An 18,680-nucleotide genomic window follows, 5' to 3' on the forward strand; every position below is an offset into this window, starting at 1 on the left:
GTGTCACTATTGGGTGATTGCAAATATTACAGCTAATGTTATATTTGATGCTAGCAGCTTTTTTGCTGTCTCAAGCGAGGGTTTTTTTTTGAACAAAAAATGTGCTTGCTCAGGCTGGCTTTGTAAATTCATCAGAACGCCTGGGGCGCGCGTGCCACGTGCACACCAGACACGCGGGCTCCTGATTGATTGACAGCTGGGGAATCGTCCCCGGACTGCGCATGTGTGAGCCTGGAACGAAGGGCGGGGAGGAGGGAGGATGCGTGCGCATGCGTACGGCAGGCTGTCTGGGTCCAGAGACGAGAGGAGCCGTGAGCATGCGCGGGTCCGAGGTGAGGAGAAGTGCGCATGCGTACATCTGTCGGAGGCTGGGGCCTGAGGCGGGTTTGTGTGACAGGCCGAGGCCGCGACACCGGCGACCCCTTAAACTCACACCACACCCCGCCCAGGCCGGACAGCACCATCGACAATCAGCCGCGAACACGGAACGGACAGTCGGCGGCCTGAGAGAACGCGGGCCCGGGCTGGGCGGCGGGCGGTTGCCGGGGTAACGCCGTAGGCCCCGAGTGAGCGGCCCGACACCGGCAGAGGGGCCGCTGGAGCAGGGTCCGAGCGGCGGGCAGCGGGACAGCCCATCCCAGGTATTGAACAACCGCCTCCACCGACCCTCACACCACCTCCTGCGGCTCGTCGGCTGCTCCTGTCCGATTATCGCTGCTGGCAAACGCCTCGGATCGTTCCACTGCGTGACAGGCGCTGTGTAAATGCAAGTTGTTGTTGTATTGACAATCGGCCCGTCAGTGGCGGCTTCCACCCTGACCCCGCTCACCCTCATCCCAATCCCCCTCGCCCTCCCCTCCGCGCCGATCCCCCTCGCCCTCCCCTCCGCGCCGATCCCCCTCGCCCTCCCCTCCGCGCCGATCCCCCTCGCCCTCCCCTCCGCGCCGATCCCCCTCGCCCTCCCCTCCGCGCCGATCCCCCTCGCCCTCCCCTCCGCGCCGATCCCCCTCGCCCTCCCCTCCGCGCCGATCCCCCTCGCCCTCCCCTCCGCGCCGATCCCCCTCGCCCTCCCCTCCGCGCCGATCCCCCTCGCCCTCCCCTCCGCGCCGATCCCCCTCCCCTCCGCGCCGATCCCCCTCGCCCTCGCCCCCCCCCCCCCCACGTCCGGTCCCCGCCGCGGCCGATCGCCCTTGCCCCCCACCAGCGGCCAATCGCCCTCGCCCCCCACCGCACCAAACCCTTTCGCCCCCACCTCCCCCACGCGAATGCCCCTCGACCCCCAATACCAATCCCTTTGGTGCGTCCCCACCCCCCCTCCATACCAATCCCCCTCGCACTCACCCACTTCAATCCCCCTTGGCCCCCTGGCACACATCCTGACACCCTAACAGCCTTATCAATAACGGTTTCCAACCCTGACTACATTGTCAATACTGGGCTATATCACTAACTCCACCCCTTCTCCACCCGTTTAACCTTCATGTTGCCAACTTTGGTTGGACATATTCCAGGAGTTTTCCTCACATGACCTGCCCAATCAAACAGCCTTTTTTCCCCCTCTGCTCCAATATTTTTATAACTAAAACATGAAGAAAATGGGGAGAATAAACAATTTTTATGTAGACTTATGCTGCTTTAAAACTGCCTAAGGGACACGTGTGTGGCACCTGGCAGATGCGGGAGGTTTGGCAGGAGTCCCTTCGCTCGATAGTTTGTCTGTGTTGTACATTTGGTGCTTCTGCTTAACTGCCAACGTTTCCAGTCTTTACAAGAAACTCACTGTATATTCACTCAATTATTGACCTCCACATAATATTTGCTACAGGACTGTCAGAAAAAATTATAACGTGAAGCATCTGATGGCAAAGGCAGCCGACTAGAACGACTTAACTGTGAACACGGAGTCAACATGGTTGCCAGTGCAGAATCAGTGTGGTTGCCAGCTCAGACTGCTACACTTGAGTGTACATTTTGCTGAAATTGTGGTTCTTTTAATCAGACCCTTGTGCGAACTTCCAACAGCATTTCTGGTTAATTGCATTGTTCAGTGTTTAACTCATCCCCAATGACTAGGAAGACCCCAGGTTTGATCAGGACTCTCAACTGAGTTAGCAGCTCTCAAGCACAGTGTCCCTGTTAATGCTGCAGCTGAGATCACAAATCCACAATCAAACCAATCCTGCATGGCTCAGTTTCAAAGTAGGCAGTGCATCTCAGTCAGTGATTCGATGATCTGATGGAGGGCTTTCAAATAATGATACGGCTGGATAGTTCCCTACTGATCGATTATTCCAGTTTTACAGATTGGGAAGGACCAGGAAACGCGTCTTTAAACTGTGTAGGAGTAGGAATAGATTGGATATTAGGCAGATCTTTTCCCAGAGAGTAGTGAGCCTCTGCAATACATTGCCGGCTGGTGTGAGGTGTGTTGACTCTCTATAGCCTGTAAGAGGGAGCTGGACCGGTACCTGACTGGGGCAGAGATGGCATAATTTAAGTGCCTTTAGAGATAAAACTTGGTCTGTGTGAGCTCCTGGACAGGTTTCCATCGCGTGGAGGGGGTGGTGGGTGTTGGGAGAGACATTTTCCAGAGTATTTTTTCCCTTATTGGTTAGGAAGGACCTATTTCCCTTGGCAGAGGGGTCAATAACCAGGGGGCATAGATTTAAAATAGTTGGTAGAAGAATTAGAGGGGAGATGAGGAAACATTTCTTCACCCAGAGGGTAGTGGGGGGGTCTGGAACTCACTGCCTGAAAAGTTGGTAGAGGCAGACAACCTCACCACATTTAAAACGTACTTGGATGTGCACTTAAAGAGCCTTAACCTACAGGGCTACGGACCTAGTGCTGGAAGTTGGAATTAAGCTGGGTAACTCTTTCGACCGGCACGGACACGATGGGCTGAATGGCCTCCTGTGTCGGAAATCTTTCTATGACGCGGGGCAGACTTGACGGATCATCTGGACTTTTCCTGCCTGTCAGTTTTGTATGATTGTATAGCGTGGTGATATGGGAACAATTATTGGCTTCAGGTTGCCATAGCAGAAAAGGGCGAATCAACTCTCTTTCCACTTCTGAAGGCCGTAAGAAGAGTATCCAGCTTGACTGTGACGTCCCTCTACAGTCTTAGGCTGTCAATGCTCGCTGTATCGGCTCACGGATGAATAGCAACCACTTAGGCAAGGTACTAAAGTTGCCATTATAACGGTACCCAAGCATAGTCAGTGTCTGCAGAAGAAGGAGGGAGAAAATAAAACCAGACTCTTGATAATTTAACAACAGACCCATCGAGAATTGTCATTTGATGCAATGGTTAACAAGTTCACTTTGTAAAAGTTGTATAAACGTAGGTTGTATTCCCTTGAGTTTAGAAGGTTGAGGGGGTGATCTGATTGAGGTGTTTAAAATGATAAAAGGAATTGATAGGGTAGATACAGAGAAACTATTTCTTCTGATGGGAAAATCCAGAACAAGAGGACAGAATCTTCAAATTAGAACCAGGCCGTTCAGAAGAGTTTCAAACTCTTGTTTTCAGTGGATCTTGAAGGCTGTTGATCATAATGAGTCCTGGCTGTTTTACATTTTGGGTTGCAGCTGGCTGCACAAAGAAGCTAGTACTTGGATTGCAATATAACTGCCTTTAATTGCTTACATGGAGCTTTGCGACTGATATAAACAAAACCATTGCCAACTGATTGTTAGAGTCAAAATTGAATTATCCAATCATTTGAATCAAGCAATGTGGGAAATTAATGCTAAGAAAATTTTGAATGATCAAGTAGTTTGGATTATCATCATCATAGGCAGTCCCTTGGAATTGAGGAAGACTTGCTTCCACTCTGAAAATTTCCTGCGTTAGCGCTGAAGTTCCGCACCGCAAACTAAATTGGGGGTCACCGCCCCCGAGAGAAAGTGGGGCGCAATGTGGTGCGTTACACTTACTCTGGAGGGGGGGCGAGCTCAGGGGGCGATACCCGAATAAATGTCGGTGCGATCCAAGGGCCGTTAAAGGGGAGGGCACGCTGCGAGCTCTGCAGGGCTTTTGATGAGCCTCCACTAGGCCACCAGGGATGCAGGGTGCAGTGGCTGCAGCCCGGCACCGAAACAGAGTGCCGGGCTGCACCATCGCGGCACGGATCCTGCGAAAATGGACTCCCAGACCGGACCTGTAAGTCAGAGGGCGGCGCAAAATGGCGGCGCACGCCTCACCTTTTAAGTTTCTCCCCGTGAGGCTGGTGCTGACCGTGGGGCGAAACTGGGCCGTCGCGGGGCGAATAGGGGCGATGACATCGCCAGAGGCGCAGTGGTCTAGGGCGCTACCAGTGGGGGTGCGGCGTTGCCAATTTCAAAGGAGCCGGTAGACCCCCCCCTCCACCGAGCGAAAACACTTTCGCGCCTCCCCCCTCCCTCCGGAGGTGCTAACGGGAGGCACACAGCAGGGGAATTTCGACCCCTATGAATTAAAAGGAGTAGACGGTCAGCAGACCATAAAGCTGTGTGTCACCAAATCAATCTCTCGCCTATCCAAAGTGTCAATCTCTGGCAGTCACACCACACTGGAAACTACCTGAAAATTAACACGAATAACTATCTAATTTACTGCAGTGCGTAAATAACAATATGAAAGAACTGCTGGTTTGGGGATAAAAGGACTACTTAATGCCCTAAAGATGTGGCCTGTGAGCTTTTAACCAGCCAACGATGCCCTGATGGTCCTTCTCTTGGTTGTTTTCATGGCAAGTTTTCGTGCAATGCTGACTTCGAGTTGTGCTCCTCCTCCGTTCTTTTAAAGTTTCTAGGGCTGGAAACCAGGGATAGGTTATTTGTTCTCTTATTGGTGGATTTAGACTAGCGAGCGAGCAGCCATTTTGCACCGATCATCCTCCAGGCAGAGGAAGTTGAAAGATCTGACGCTTCCCAGTTCCTCTGCCAGTCGAGAGAGCCAAGCAGGTTTCAGGAGAGGAAGAAACACCAGCGACAACTTGCTGCGACTGTCTTGAGTACATCATCTGAGCTCACAACAAGAAAGGGTTTGCACCGGCGATGTTGTGGACAGGGCTTTCGACAAACTGTGACATCTCCTGTGAGCTGACTTGATGGATGTTGAATTTCCTGACGGAGCGCATGATTGGTGTCCAATTGGGCATCATCATCATCATAGGCAGTCCCTCGAAATCGAGGAAGACTTGCTTCCACTCTAAAAGTGAGTTCTTAGGTGACTGAACAGTCCAATACGGAATTACAGTCTCTGTCACAGGTGGGACAGACAGTCGTTGAAGAAAAGGGTGGGGGAGTGTGGTTTGCCCGCACGCTCCTTCCGCTGCCTGTGCCTGTTTTCTGCATGCTCTCGGCGATGAGACTCTAGGTGCTCAGGGCCCTCCCGGATGCTCTTCCTCCACTTAGGGCGGTCTTTGGCCAGGGACTCCCAGGTGTCGGTGGGGATGTTGCGTTTTATTAAGGAGGCTTTGAGTGTGTCCTTGAAATGTTTCCTCTGCCCACCTGGGGCTCGCTTGCTTGCAGTTTTCAGATTACTTTGCCATTTGGATATTCTCCTGCATCAGAAAAGCTTCAGAGATGTGTGGATAATCTGGAAATATGGGCCTGCTGAACTCTAGAAAATCACAGTGCATAGTCTCCAAAAAACCAAGAAGGAATGTAAGTATTGGGCTATTGTTAAAACCAATCAAGGCCAGCAACGAGGAGAGATTGTTCGGCATAATGTTTCAGAAGATTATGTCTTGGACACAGCACATAGTTGACACCCCCACCAGGGCATTGGTCACGCTGGGTCTCTGTGGAAGGACATGGATTTAGCCCAAGAACTTCAGCCTGTACAAAGCCAACTTTCATCCAATCTGGAAAATAGTAATCCAACTACAGATCAAGAGGCTCCATAGAATCTAAAAATGATTAATAAAGGCATCCGCTGCTAAATCCAGCAGCATTTCCAGACTCCTGGCAGTGCACAAAGGCTTTCTGAGACTTCCAGCAAAGGCTCCGGTGCACAAAGCAAAGCAAGGACTATCCCATCACTGTTAATGGTAATAGAGGAAGAAGGAGAACACTGCACTGTCTGTGTGCCTTTAGCAGACAGCAGATCACTGCAGCATCCAAACACAGAGCAAGCTCCTTCACAAGGGTCAACTGAACCAGTGGCACTAAAATACGCACATCCCTCATCCCTGCTACCATTCTAGGAAATCTCTGCACCCTCTCCAAGGCCTTGACATTCTTCTGAGTCAGAAGGTTGTGGCTTGAGAACAAAAAAATCTAGGCTGACACTCCAGTGCAGTGCTGCACTGTCGGAGGTGCCGTCTTTCGGATGAGACGCTAAACTGAAGCCTCTTCTGCCCGCTAAGGTGGATGTAAAAGATCCCATGGCACTATTTCAAAGAAGAGCAGGGGAATTATCCTCGGTGTCCTGGCCAATATTTATCCTTTAATCAACATAACAAAAAATACAGATTATCCAGTCATTATCTCATTGCTGTGTGTGGGGGCTTGCTTGTGCACAAATTGGCTGCCACGTTTCCCAACATTACAACAGTGACTACACTCCAAAAGTACTTCATTGGCTGTAAAACACTTTGAGACGTCTGGTGGTCGTGAAAGGCGCTATATAAATGCAAGTCTATCTTTAAAGTGTGTTTCCCAGAATTGGTCGCAATACTCCAGTTGAGGCTTAACCAGTGATTTATAAAGGTTTTATATATTTAGGCTAGCACCCCCAGCATTGAAGCACTGACCACACTCGATCAGCTCCGCTGGGCAGGTCACATAGTTCGGATGCCAGACACGAGACTCCCAAAGCAAGTACTCTACTTGGAGCTCCTTCACGGCAATCGAGCCAAAGGTGGGCAGCGGAATCACTACTAGGACACCCTCAAAGCCTCCCTGATAAAGTGCGACATCCCCACTGACACCTGGGAGTCCATGGCCCTAAGTGGAGGAAGTGCATCCGAGAGGGCGCTGAGCACCTCGAGTCTCAATGCCGAGAGCATGCAGAGATCAAGCGCAGGCAGCGGAAAGAGGCTGCGGCAAACCAGTCTCACCCACCCCTTCCCTCAACGACTATCTGTCCACCTGTGACAGAGTCTGTGGCTCTTGTATTGGACTGTTCAGCCACCAAAGAACTCACTTCAGGAGTGGAAGCAAGTCTTCCTCGATTCCGAGGGACTACCTATGATGATACATAAGAACATAAGAAATAGGAACAGGAGTAGGCCATACGGCCCCTCGAGCCTGCTCCGCCATTCAATAAGATCATGGCTGATCTGATCATGCACTCAGCTCCACTTCCGCACCTGCTCCCCATAACCCCTTATCTTATCGTTCAAGAAACTGTCTATTTCTGTCTTAAATTTATTCAATATCCTAGCTTCCACAGCTCTCTGAGGCAGCAAATTCCACAGATTTACAACCCTCTGAGAGAAGAAATTCCTCCTCTTCTCTGTTTTAAATGGGCGGCCCCTTATTCTAAGATCATGCCCTCTAGTTCTAGTCTCCCCCATCAGTGGAAACATCCTCTCTGCATCCACCTTGTCAAGCCCCCTCATAATTGTACACGTTTCGATAAGATCACCTCTCATTCTTCTGAGCTCTAATGAGTAGAGGCACAACCTACTCCACCTTTCCTCATAAGTCAATCCCCTCAACCCGGGAATCAACCTAGTGAACCCTCTCTGAACTGCCTCCAAAGCAAGTATATCCTTTCGTAAATATGGAAACCAAAACTGCACGCAGTATTCCAGGTGTGGCCTCACCAATACTCTGTATAGCTGTAGCAAGACTTCCCTGCTTTTATACTCCATCCCCTTTGCAATAAAGATCAAGATACCATTGGCCTTCCTGATCACTTGCTGTACCTGCATACTATCATTTTGTGTTTCATGCACAAATATCCCCAGGTCTCGCTGTACTGCGGCACTTGGCAATTCTTCTCCATTTAAATAATAACTTGCTCTTCGATTTTTTTTTCTGCCAAAGTGCATGACTTCACACTTTCCAACATTATACTCCATCTGCCAAATTTTTGCCCACTCACTTAGCCTGTCTATGTCCTTTTGCAGATTTTTTGTGTCCTTCTCACATTGCTTTTCCTCCCATCTTTGTATCATCAGCAAACTTGGCTACGTTACACTCAGTCCCTTCTTCGAAGTAGTTAATATAGATTGTAAATAGTTGGGGTTCCAGCACTGATCCCTGCGGCACCCCACTAGTTACTGGTTGCCAACCTGAGAATGAACCATTTATCCCGACACTCTGTTTTATGTTAGCATGGATAGAGGATTGGCTAACTAATATATTACCCCCAACCCCGTGAACTTTTATCTTGTGCAGTAATCTTTTATGTGGCACCTTGTCAAATGCCTTCTGGAAGTCCAAATACACCACATCCACTGGTTCCCCTTTATCCACCCTGTTCTTTACATCCTCAAAGAATTCCAGCAAATTTGTCAAACATGATTTCCCCTTCATAAATCCATGCTGACTCTGCCTGGCCGAATTTTGCTTTTCCAAATGTCCTGCTGCTGCTTCTTTAATAATGAACTCCCACCATTTTTCCAACCACAGATGTTAGGCTAACTGGTCTATAGTTTCCTGCTTTTTGTCTGCCTCCTTTTTCTAAATAGGGGCGTTACATTTGCAGTTTTCCAATCTGCTGGGACCTCCCCAGAATCCAGGGAATTTTGTTAAATTACAACCAATGCATCCACAATCCCTGCCGCTACTTCTCTTGAGACCCTAGGATGCAAGCCATCAGTTCCAGGGGATTTATCTGCCTTTAATCCCATTATTTTACTGATTATCACTGCTTAGTGATTGTGATTGTGTTAAGTTCCTTCCCCCCCCCCCCATAGCCCCTTGACTATCCACTGTTGGTATGATATATTTAGGTTAGTACTTGTATCTCCCATAAGCCCAACCTTCTGTTCTAATAAGCAAATCAGCTTATATTAAATAATAAATATTCTTCTGTTCTAATGCGCTCTGTTCCAGAGCAAACCAATCTCAACATCTGTATTGCATTACACATTGTTGAATAGCTGACTTCCATTTTTTATCATTAACAAAAGGACACTCTATCCTTCAGAGCAGATTAAATTCTTTTGCAATTAATGTTGTTCTAAGAGCAGAGTTTTCCACTCATTTAGGAGTCTGGGCTGTGATCTCACAAGTGACTTAGTATTCTTTTGGCACTAGCCAGAGGGGTGAAGATCAGTCTTCCCACAAGCTTAGCGATGACTGTGAGGGAGGGTCCAGCATAATTAATAGTGTGGGAGTCATTGATTTTGATTATTTCCTCTGGATCTCTTTCAGGCTAGGACAGAATGCCATGAGATGTGAAAGCATGCTAGTTTTCTTTAACACCTAAATCTGTTCTTTCAAAGAAATGAAAGAACAAACTTGCATTTTTATCAAGACATCATAAAGCACTTTACAGCCAATGAAGCACTTGCGAAGTGTAGTCGCTGTTGTAATGTAAGGAAAAATGCGACCGTGTTACACACAGCACGCTCCCACAAACAGTAGTGAGATATGACCAGATAATCATGCTTCTGTTACCTCTAGACTCGACTACTACAATGCACACCTGGCCGACCTCCGACCGTATAAGCTCTTGGGAAGCACCTTGGTCCGTTTTATTATGTTAAGGGCGTTGTTGAACCATGTGAACTCAAGGTGGAATATTTATTGAGAAAGCATTGATTTATCCAGGTATTGTAGAAACTTGTAGGTAAGTGATTGCACAATGATAGAATCATGGAATAGTACAGCGCACAAGGAGGCCATTCAGCCCATCGAGTCTGCACCAGCTCTTTCAAAAAGCAATTCATTCAGTCCCACTCCCCCGCTCTTTCCCCATATCCCTGCAATTTTTTCTCTTTCATGTATTTATCCAATTCCCTTTTGAAAGCTACTATTGTATCTGTATCCACCACCCTATCGGGCAGTGCATTCCAAATCCTAACTATTCGTTGCTTAAAAAAGCTTTTTCTCATGTCGCCTCTGGTTCTGTTGCCAATCGCCATAAATCTGTGCCCTCTCGTTATCGGCCCTTCAGCCATTGGAAACAGTTTCTCTTTATTTACTCTAAACCCCTCATGATTTTAAACATCTCTATAAAATCTCCTCCAAGGAGAACAACCCCAGCTTCTCCAGCCTGTCCACGTAACTGTATTCCCTCCTGTAACCTCGATCTCCAAAAGCAGGAAAGTCTTGCGACAGTTATATAACGTATATAAGGTAACTTCAAGAAAGGTAACTGCGATGGTATGAGACGTGAATTGGCTAGGAGAGACAAGGAATTTAAAGATCACATGGATGAACTTCACCAATTGTACATCCCTGTCTGGCGTAAAAATAAAACTGGGAAGGAGGCTCAACCGTGGCTAACAAGGGAAATTATCCAAGGAAGAGGCATATAAATTGGTCAGAAAAAGCAGCAAATCTGAGGACTGGGAGAAATTTAGAATTCAGCAGAGGAAGACAAAGGGTTTTATTAGGACGATGAAAATAGAGTATGAGAGTAAGCTTGCAGGGAACTGACTGCAAAAGCTTCTATGGATATGTGAAGGGAAAAAGATTGGTGAAGACAAATGTAGGTCCCTTGCAGTCAGAATCAGGTGAATTTATAATGGGGAACAAAGAAATGGCAGACCAATTGAACAAATACTTTGGTACTGTCTTTACAATTAAAGCACATGGTATTGGGGGTAATGTACTGACGTGGATAGAGAACTGGTTGGCAGACAGGAAGCAGAGAGTGGGGATAAACGGGTCCTTTTCAGAATGGCAGGCAGTGACTAGTGGGGTGCTGCAGGGCTCAATACTGAGACCCCAGCTATTTACAATATACATTAATGATTTAGATGAGGAAACATTACAAGGACACCCTCAGAGCCTCCCTGATAAAGTGCGACATCCCCACTGACACCTGGGAGTCCTTGGCCATAGACCGCCCTAAGTGGAGGAAGTGCATTCGGGAGGGTGCTGAGCTCCTCGAATATCGTCGCCGAGAGCATGCAGAAATCAAGCGCAGGCAGCGGAAGGAGCGTGCGGCAAACCAGGCTCCATGCTCACCCTTTCCCTCAGCGACTATCTGTCCCACCTGTGACAGAAACTGTGGTTCTTGTATTGGACTGTACAGCCACCTAAGAACTCATGCTAAGAGTGGAAGCAAGTCTTCCTCGATCCCGAGGGACTGCCTATGATGATGATGAGATGAAGGAATTGAGTGTAATATCTCCAAGTTTGCAAATGACACGAAGCTGGGTGGCAGTGTGAGCTGTGAGGAGGATGCTAAGAGGTTGCAGGGTGACTTGGACAGGTTAGATGAGTGGGCAAATGCATAGCAGATGCAGTATAATGTGGATAAATGTGAGGTTATCCACTTTGGTGGCAAAAACAGGAAGACAGAATATTATCTAAATGGCGGCAGATTAGGAAAAGGGGAGGTGCAACGAGATCTGGGTGTCATGGTACATCAGTTATTGAAAGTTGGCATGCAGGTACAGCAGGTGGTGAAGAAGGCAAATGTTATGTTGGCCTTTATAGCTAGGGGATTTGAGTATAGGAGCAGGGAGGTCTTACTGCACTTGTATAGGGCCTTGGTGAGGCCTCACCTGGAATATTGTGTTCAGTTTTGGTCTCCTAATCTGAGGAAGGATGTTCTTGCTATTGAGGGAGTGCAGCGAACCAGACTGATTCCCGGGATGGCAGGACTGACATATGAGGAGAGACTGGATCGACTGGGCCTGTATGCACTGGAGTTTAGAATGATGAGAGGTGATCTCATAGAAACATATAAAATTCTGACGGGACTGGACAGGTTAGATGCAGGAAGAATGTTCCCGATGTTTGGGAAGTCCAGAACCAGGGGACACAGTCTAAGGATAAGGGGTAAGCCATTTAGGACTGAGATGAGGAGAAACTTCTTCACTCAGAGAGTTGTTAACCTGTGGAATTCTCTACCGCAGAGAGTTGTTGATGCCAGATCATTGGATATATTCAAGAGGGAGTTAGATATGGTCCTTACGGCTAAAGGGATCAAGGGGTATGGAGAGAAAACAGGAAAGGGATACTGAGGTGAATGATCAGCCATGATCTTGTGGAATGGTGGTGCAGGCTCGAAGGGCCGAATGGCCTCCTCCTGCACCTATTTTCTATGTTTCACTAAGGAAGACACAAATAACCTTCCTGAAATACTAGGGGGCCAAGGGTCTAGCGAGAAGGAGGAACTGAAGGAAATCCTTATTAGCAAATTGTGTTAGGAAAATTGATGGGATTGAAGGCCGATAAATCCCCAGGGCCTGACAGTCTGCATCCCAGAGTACTTCAGGAAGTGGCCCTAGAAATAGTGGATGCATTGTTGGTCATTTTCCAACATTCTATAGACTCTGGATCAGTTCTTATGGATTAGAGGGTAGCTAATGTAACCCCACTTTTAAAAAAAGGAGGGAGAGAGAAAACATGGAATTATAGACCGGTTAGCCTGACACCGGTCGTGGGGAAAACGTTGGAATCAATTATTAAAGATGTAATAGTAGCGCATTTGTAAAGCAGTGACGGGATCGGTCCAAGTCAGCCTGGATTTATGAAAGGGAAATCATGCTTGACAAATCTTCGAGAATTTTTTGAGGATGTAACTAGTACAAGGACAAGGGAGAACCAGTGGATGTGTATTTGGACTTTCAAAAGGCTTTTGACAAGGTCCCACACAAGAGATTAGTGTGCAAAATTAAAGCACATGATATTGGGGGTAATGTATTGATAGAGAACTGGTTGGCAAACAGGAACCAAAGAGTAGGAATAAACGGGTCCTTTTCAGAATGGCAGGCAGTGACTTGTGGGGTACCGCAAGGTTCAGTGCTGGTACCCCAGCTATTTACAATATACATTAATGATTTAGACGAAGGAATTGAATGTAGATGACAGTGTGGGCTGTGAGGAGGATGCTAAGAGGCTGCAGGGTGACTTGGACAGTTTAGGTGAGTGGGCAAATGCATGGCAGATACAATATAATGTAGATAAACGTGACATTATTCACTTTGATGGCAAAAACAGGAAGGCAGAATATTATCTGAATGGTGACAGATTAGGAAAAGGGGAGGTGCGACGACACCTGAGTGTCATGGTACATCAGCCATTGAAAGTTGGCATGCAGGTACAGCAGGCGGTGAAGAAGGCAAATGGCATGTTGGCCTTCATAGCGAGAGGAATTGAGTATAGGAGCAGGGGAAGTCTTAATGCAGTTGTACAGGGCTTTAGTGAGGCCACACCTTGAATATTATGTACAGTTTTGGTCTCCTAATCTGAGGAAGGACGTTCTTGCTATTGAGGGAGTGCAGCGAAGGTTAACCAGACTGATTCCCGGGATGGCAGGACTGACATATGTCGAAAGACTGGATCGACTAGGCTTATATTCACTGGAATTTAGAAGAATGAGAGGGGATCTCAGAAACATATAAAATTCTGACGGGATTGGATAGGTTAGATGCAGGAAGAATGTTCCCAATGTTGGGGAAGTCTAGAATCAGGGGTCACAGTTTAAGGATAAGGGGTAAGCCAGTTAGGACCGAGATGAGGAGAAACTTCTTCACTCAGAGAATTGTGAACCTGTGGAATTCTCTACCACAGAAAGTTGTTGAGGCCAGTTCGTTAGATATATTCAAAAGGGAATTAGATGTGACCCTTACGGCTAAAGGGATCAAGGGGTATGGAGAGAAAACAGGAATGGGGTATTAAAATTGCATGATCAGTCATGATCATATTGAATGGTGGTGCAGGCTCGAAGGGCCGAATGGCCTGCTCCTGCACCTATTTTCTATGTTTCTATTGGTGAGGCAACATCTGGAATACTGCGTGCAGTTTTGGTTGCCATATTTAGGAAAGGATATACTTGCTTTGGAGGCAGTTCAAAGAAGGTTCACTATGTTGTTCCGGGGATGAAGAAAGGTTGAGTAGGTTGGGCCTCTACTCATTGGAACTCAGAAGAATGAGAGGTGATCTTATCGAAACATATAAGATTATGAAGGTGCTTGACAAGGTGGATGCAGAGAGGATGTTTCCACTGATTGAGAGACTATAACTAGAGAGCATGATCTTAGAATAAGGGGCCTCCCATTTAAAATAGAGATGAGGAAGAATTTTTTTCTTAGGTTTATAAATCTGTGGAATTTGCTGCCTCAGAGAGCTGTGGAAGCTGGGACATTGAATAAATTTAAGACAGATATAGACAGTTTCTTAAACGATAAATGGTTATGGAGAGTGAGTAGAAAAGTGGAGCTGAGTCGATGAATGATGGAGCAGGCTCGAGGGGCCATATGGCCTATTCCTGTTCCTATTTCTTATGTTCTTATTATCTCATGATCATCAATATTGCTCATGAATATCTTGATTATAGAAAAATAGTTAGAATCAATTGGCAAAATTGTTTGACGTCTTTAGATAGCCTGGGAAGCTGCAATGGCTGAATTTATATTGATGCAGCACATGGATAACCAATCACGTTGCATGGGGTGAAGAGCAGTTTTTCCCTGTCCTGCTCTATAACAATTTCACATCCAGACTCCACGGTGAAAGCTCTCTGTATTACATGGCACTTATTTTACAGGTCACGTTGCCCGCCGCTAAGACATGTCAGTGGGAGGAATTCACAATGACCTAGGCAGCTTTGCTTATCACAGTATTATTTCAGCCACTATATTTCAAATGCCTGGATTCTTGTTGTCGAGTTGATTTTTCCATGCAAAGTTCTATACGATAAATGTTAGGTTTGAGTGCCAAATAGTAAAAATGTGCTTTTTTTAAAATTGTGGGTCAATTAAGATAGGCACCTCGGATCTCCGCATGGTAAAAGGGGAATGCAGATTCAATCTGGAGGTTAGTGTAGCTTTTAAAAGTGTAGCCAGGTGCAATGTTCCCTCTAAATTCTTTTTACGTGTGCGGCCCCTCGCATCTGCATTATCTCTTTCTGCCGCAACGGCTTGTGAACGGCCTGCACGGGACTTCCAAATTGAAGCGCGGCCGCACACCTCATGGGGGTCATTGGCCACGTGTCTTGAAAACTGGTAAAACTTCTCGTATTCATGATCAACTTAAACACGGTACTCAAACAGGAGTGTGCTAAAAGATATTACAATTAAGTAGCCTACATTACAACAGTCCCCATCATCATAGGCACTCCCTCGGAATCGAGGAAGACTTGCTTCCACTCTTAACATGAGTTCTCAGGTGGCTGTATAGTCCAATAGGAGAACCACAGTCCCGTCACAGGTGGGACAGATAGTCATTGAGGGAACTGATTTACCGCATGCTCATTCCGCTGCATGCACTTGATTTCTGCATGCTCTTGGCGACGAGACTCGAGGAGCTCAGTGCCCTCCTGGATGCGCTTGCTCCACTTACGGCAGTCTTTAGCCAGGGTCACCCAGGTGTCAGTGGGAATGTTGCACTTTATCAGGGAGGCTTTGAGGGTGTCCTTGTAACCATGGTCCAGAACTTAAAGAAGGGTAACTTTGAAGGTATGAGGTGTGAATTGGCTAGGCTAGATTGGCGAATGATACTTAAGGGGTTGACTGTGGATGGGCAATGGCAGACATTTAGAGACTGCATGGATGAATTACAACAATTGTACATTCCTGTCTGGCGTAAAAAATAAAAAAGGGAAGGTGGCTCAACCGTGGCTATCTAGGGAAATCAGGGATAGTATTAAAGCCAAGGAAATGGCATACAAATTGGCCAGAAATAGCAGCGAACCCGGGGACTGGGAGAAATTTAGAACTCAGCAGAGGAGGACAAAGGGTTTGATTAGGGCAGGGAAAATGGAGTACGAGAAGAAGCTTGCAGGGAACATTAAGGCGGATTGCAAAAGTTTCTATAGGTATGTAAAGAGAAAAAGGTTAGTAAAGACAAACGTAGGTCCCCTGCAGTCAGAATCAGGGGAAGTCATAACGGGGGACAAAGAAATGGCAGACCAATTGAACAAGTACTTTGGTTCGGTATTCACTAAGGAGGACACAAACAACCTTCCAGACATAAAAGGGGTCAGAGGGTCTAGTAAGGAGGAGGAACTGAGGGGAATCTTTATTAGTCGGGAAATTGTGTTGGGGAAATTGATGGGATTGAAGGCCGATAAATCCCCAGGGCCTGATGGACTGCATCCCAGAGTACTTAAGGAGGTGGCCTTGGAAATAGCGGATGCATTGACATTCATTTTCCAACATTCCATTGACTCTGGATCAGTTCCTATCGAGTGGAGGGTAGCCAATGTAACCCCACTTTTTAAAAAAGGAGGGAGAGAGAAAACGGAATTATAGACCGGTCAGCCTGACCTCAGTAGTGGGTAAAATGATGGAATCAATTATTAAGGATGTCATAGCAGCGCATTTGGAAAATGGTGACATGATAGGTCCAAGTCAACATGGATTTGTGAAAGGGAAATCATGCTTGACAAATCTTCTGGAATTTTTTGAGGATGTTTCCAGTAAAGTGGACAAAGGAGAACCAGTTGATGTGGTATATTTGGACTTTCAGAAGGCTTTCGACAAGGTCCCACACAAGAGATTAATGTGCAAAGTTAAAGCACATGGGATTGGGGGTAGTGTGCTGACGTGGATTGAGAACTGGTTGTCAGACAGGAAGCAAAGAGTAGGAGTAAATGGGTACTTTTCAGAATGGCAGGCAGTGACTAGTGGGGTACCGCAAGGTTCTGTGCTGGGGCATTGTACATTAATGATTTAGACGAGGGGATTAAATGTAGTATCTCCAAATTTGTGGATGACACTAAGTTGGGTGGCAGTGTGAGCTGCGAGGAGGATGCTATGAGGCTGCAGAGTGACTTGGATAGGTTAGGTGAGTGGGCAAATGAATGGCAGATGAAGTATAATGTGGATAAATGTGAGGTTATCCACTTTGGTGATAAAAACAGAGAGACAAACTATTATCTGAATGGTGATAGATTAGGAAAAGGGAAGGTGCAACGAGATCTGGGTGTCATGGTACATCAGTCATTGAAGGTTAGCATGCAGGTACAGAAGGCGGTTAAGAAAGCAAATGGCATGTTGGCCTTCATAGCGAGGGGATTTGAGTACAGTTGCTACAGTTGTACAGGGCCTTGGTGAGGCCACACCTGGAGTATTGTGTACAGTTTTGGTCTCCTAACTTGAGGAAGGACATTCTTGCTATTGAGGGAGTGCAGCGAAGATTCACCAGACTGATTCCCGGGATGGTGGGACTGACCTATCAAGAAAGACTGGATCAACTGGGCTTGTATTCACTGGAATTCAGAAGAATGAGAGGGGACCTCATAGAAACGTTTAAAATTCTGACTGGTTTAGACAGGTTAGATGCAGAAAGAATGTTCCCAATGTTGGGGAAGTCCAGAACCAGGGTCACAGTCTAAGGATAAGGGATAAGCCATTTAGGACCGAGATGAGGAGAAACTTCTTCACCCAGAGAGTGGTGAACCTGTGGAATTCTCTACCACAGAAAGTAGTTGAGGCCAATTCACTAAATATATTCAAAAGGGAGTTAGATGAAGTCCTTACTACTCGGAGGATCAAGGGGTATGGCGAGAAAGCAGGAAGGGGGTACTGAAGTTTCATGTTCAGCTATGAACTCATTGAATGGCGGTGCAGGCTGGAAGGGCTGAATGGCCTACTCCTGCACCTATTTTCTATGTTTCTATGTTTCACTGCCCACCTTTGGCTCGTTTGCCATGTAGAAGTTCCGAGTAGAGCCCTTACTTTGGGAGCCTCGTGTCTGGCATGCGAACTATGTTGCCTGCCCAGCGGAGCTGATCGAGTGTGGTCAGTGCTTCGATGCTGGGGATGTTGGCCTGGTCGAGGACGCTGATGTTGGTGCATCTGTCCTCCCAGGGGATTCGTAGGATCTTGCGGAGACATCGTTGGTGGTATTTCTCCAATGACTTGAGGTGTCAACTGTACATGGTCCATGTTTCTGAGCCATACAGGAGGGCGGGTATTACTATAGCGCTGTATACCATGCGCTTGGTGGCAGTTTTGAGGGCTTGGTCTTCAAACACACTTTTCCTCAGGCGGCCTAAGGTTGCACTGGCGCACTGGAGGCAGTGTTGGATCTCGTCGCCAATGCCTGCTCTTGTTGATAGGCTCCTGAGATATGGGAAGTGGTCCAAGTTGTTCAGAGCCGCGCCGTGGATCTTGATGACTGGGGGACAGTGCTGTGCGATAAAGTCAGGCTGGTGGAGGACCTTTGTCTTGCTGATGTTTAGCATAAGGCCCATGCTTTCGTACACCTCAGTAAATACGTCGACTATGTCCTGGAGTTCAGCCTCTGTATGTGCGCAGACGCAGGCGTCGTCCGCGTATTGTAGCTCGACGACAGAGGTTGGGATGGTCTTGGACCTGGCCTGGAGACGGCGTAGGTTGAACAGTGACTGCACTCCAAAAGTACTTCACTTCAAAAGTTCTTCATTGGCTGTAAAGTGCTTTGAGACATCCGGTGGTGCTATATAAATGCAAGTCTTTCTTTTAGCCAAATTGGTTGTGGATGAAACTTCATCGTCACTGGATCAAAATCATGGAACTCCCTCCCTGACAGCACTGTGGGAGAACTGTATCTTCACCACACGGACTGCAGCGGTTCAAGAAGGTGGCTCACCACCATCTTTTCAAGGGCAATTCGGGATGAGCACA

General features: G+C 47.2%; 1 protein-coding gene across 4 annotated transcripts in view; it reads left to right on the forward strand.

Annotated features, from left to right (window-relative positions):
* The first annotated feature begins 314 nt into the window (after positions 1–314).
* Positions 315–18,680, forward strand: part of sec22a (SEC22 homolog A, vesicle trafficking protein) — an 89,250-nt gene continuing 70,884 nt past the window's right edge. The window contains exons 1-2 of one of the 4 annotated variants that reach the window (XM_070875259.1): positions 315–641; positions 9,574–9,739. The gene's annotated coding sequence lies outside the window, so the exon portion shown is untranslated. The remainder of the gene's footprint in view (positions 642–9,573; positions 9,740–18,680) is intronic. The other 3 variants (XM_070875260.1, XM_070875261.1, XM_070875257.1) reach the window with 3 other exon arrangements.

This window comes from Pristiophorus japonicus, chromosome 3 (genome assembly GCF_044704955.1).
Source record: "Pristiophorus japonicus isolate sPriJap1 chromosome 3, sPriJap1.hap1, whole genome shotgun sequence".
In the NCBI taxonomy this organism is placed as follows: domain Eukaryota; kingdom Metazoa; phylum Chordata; class Chondrichthyes; family Pristiophoridae; genus Pristiophorus; species Pristiophorus japonicus.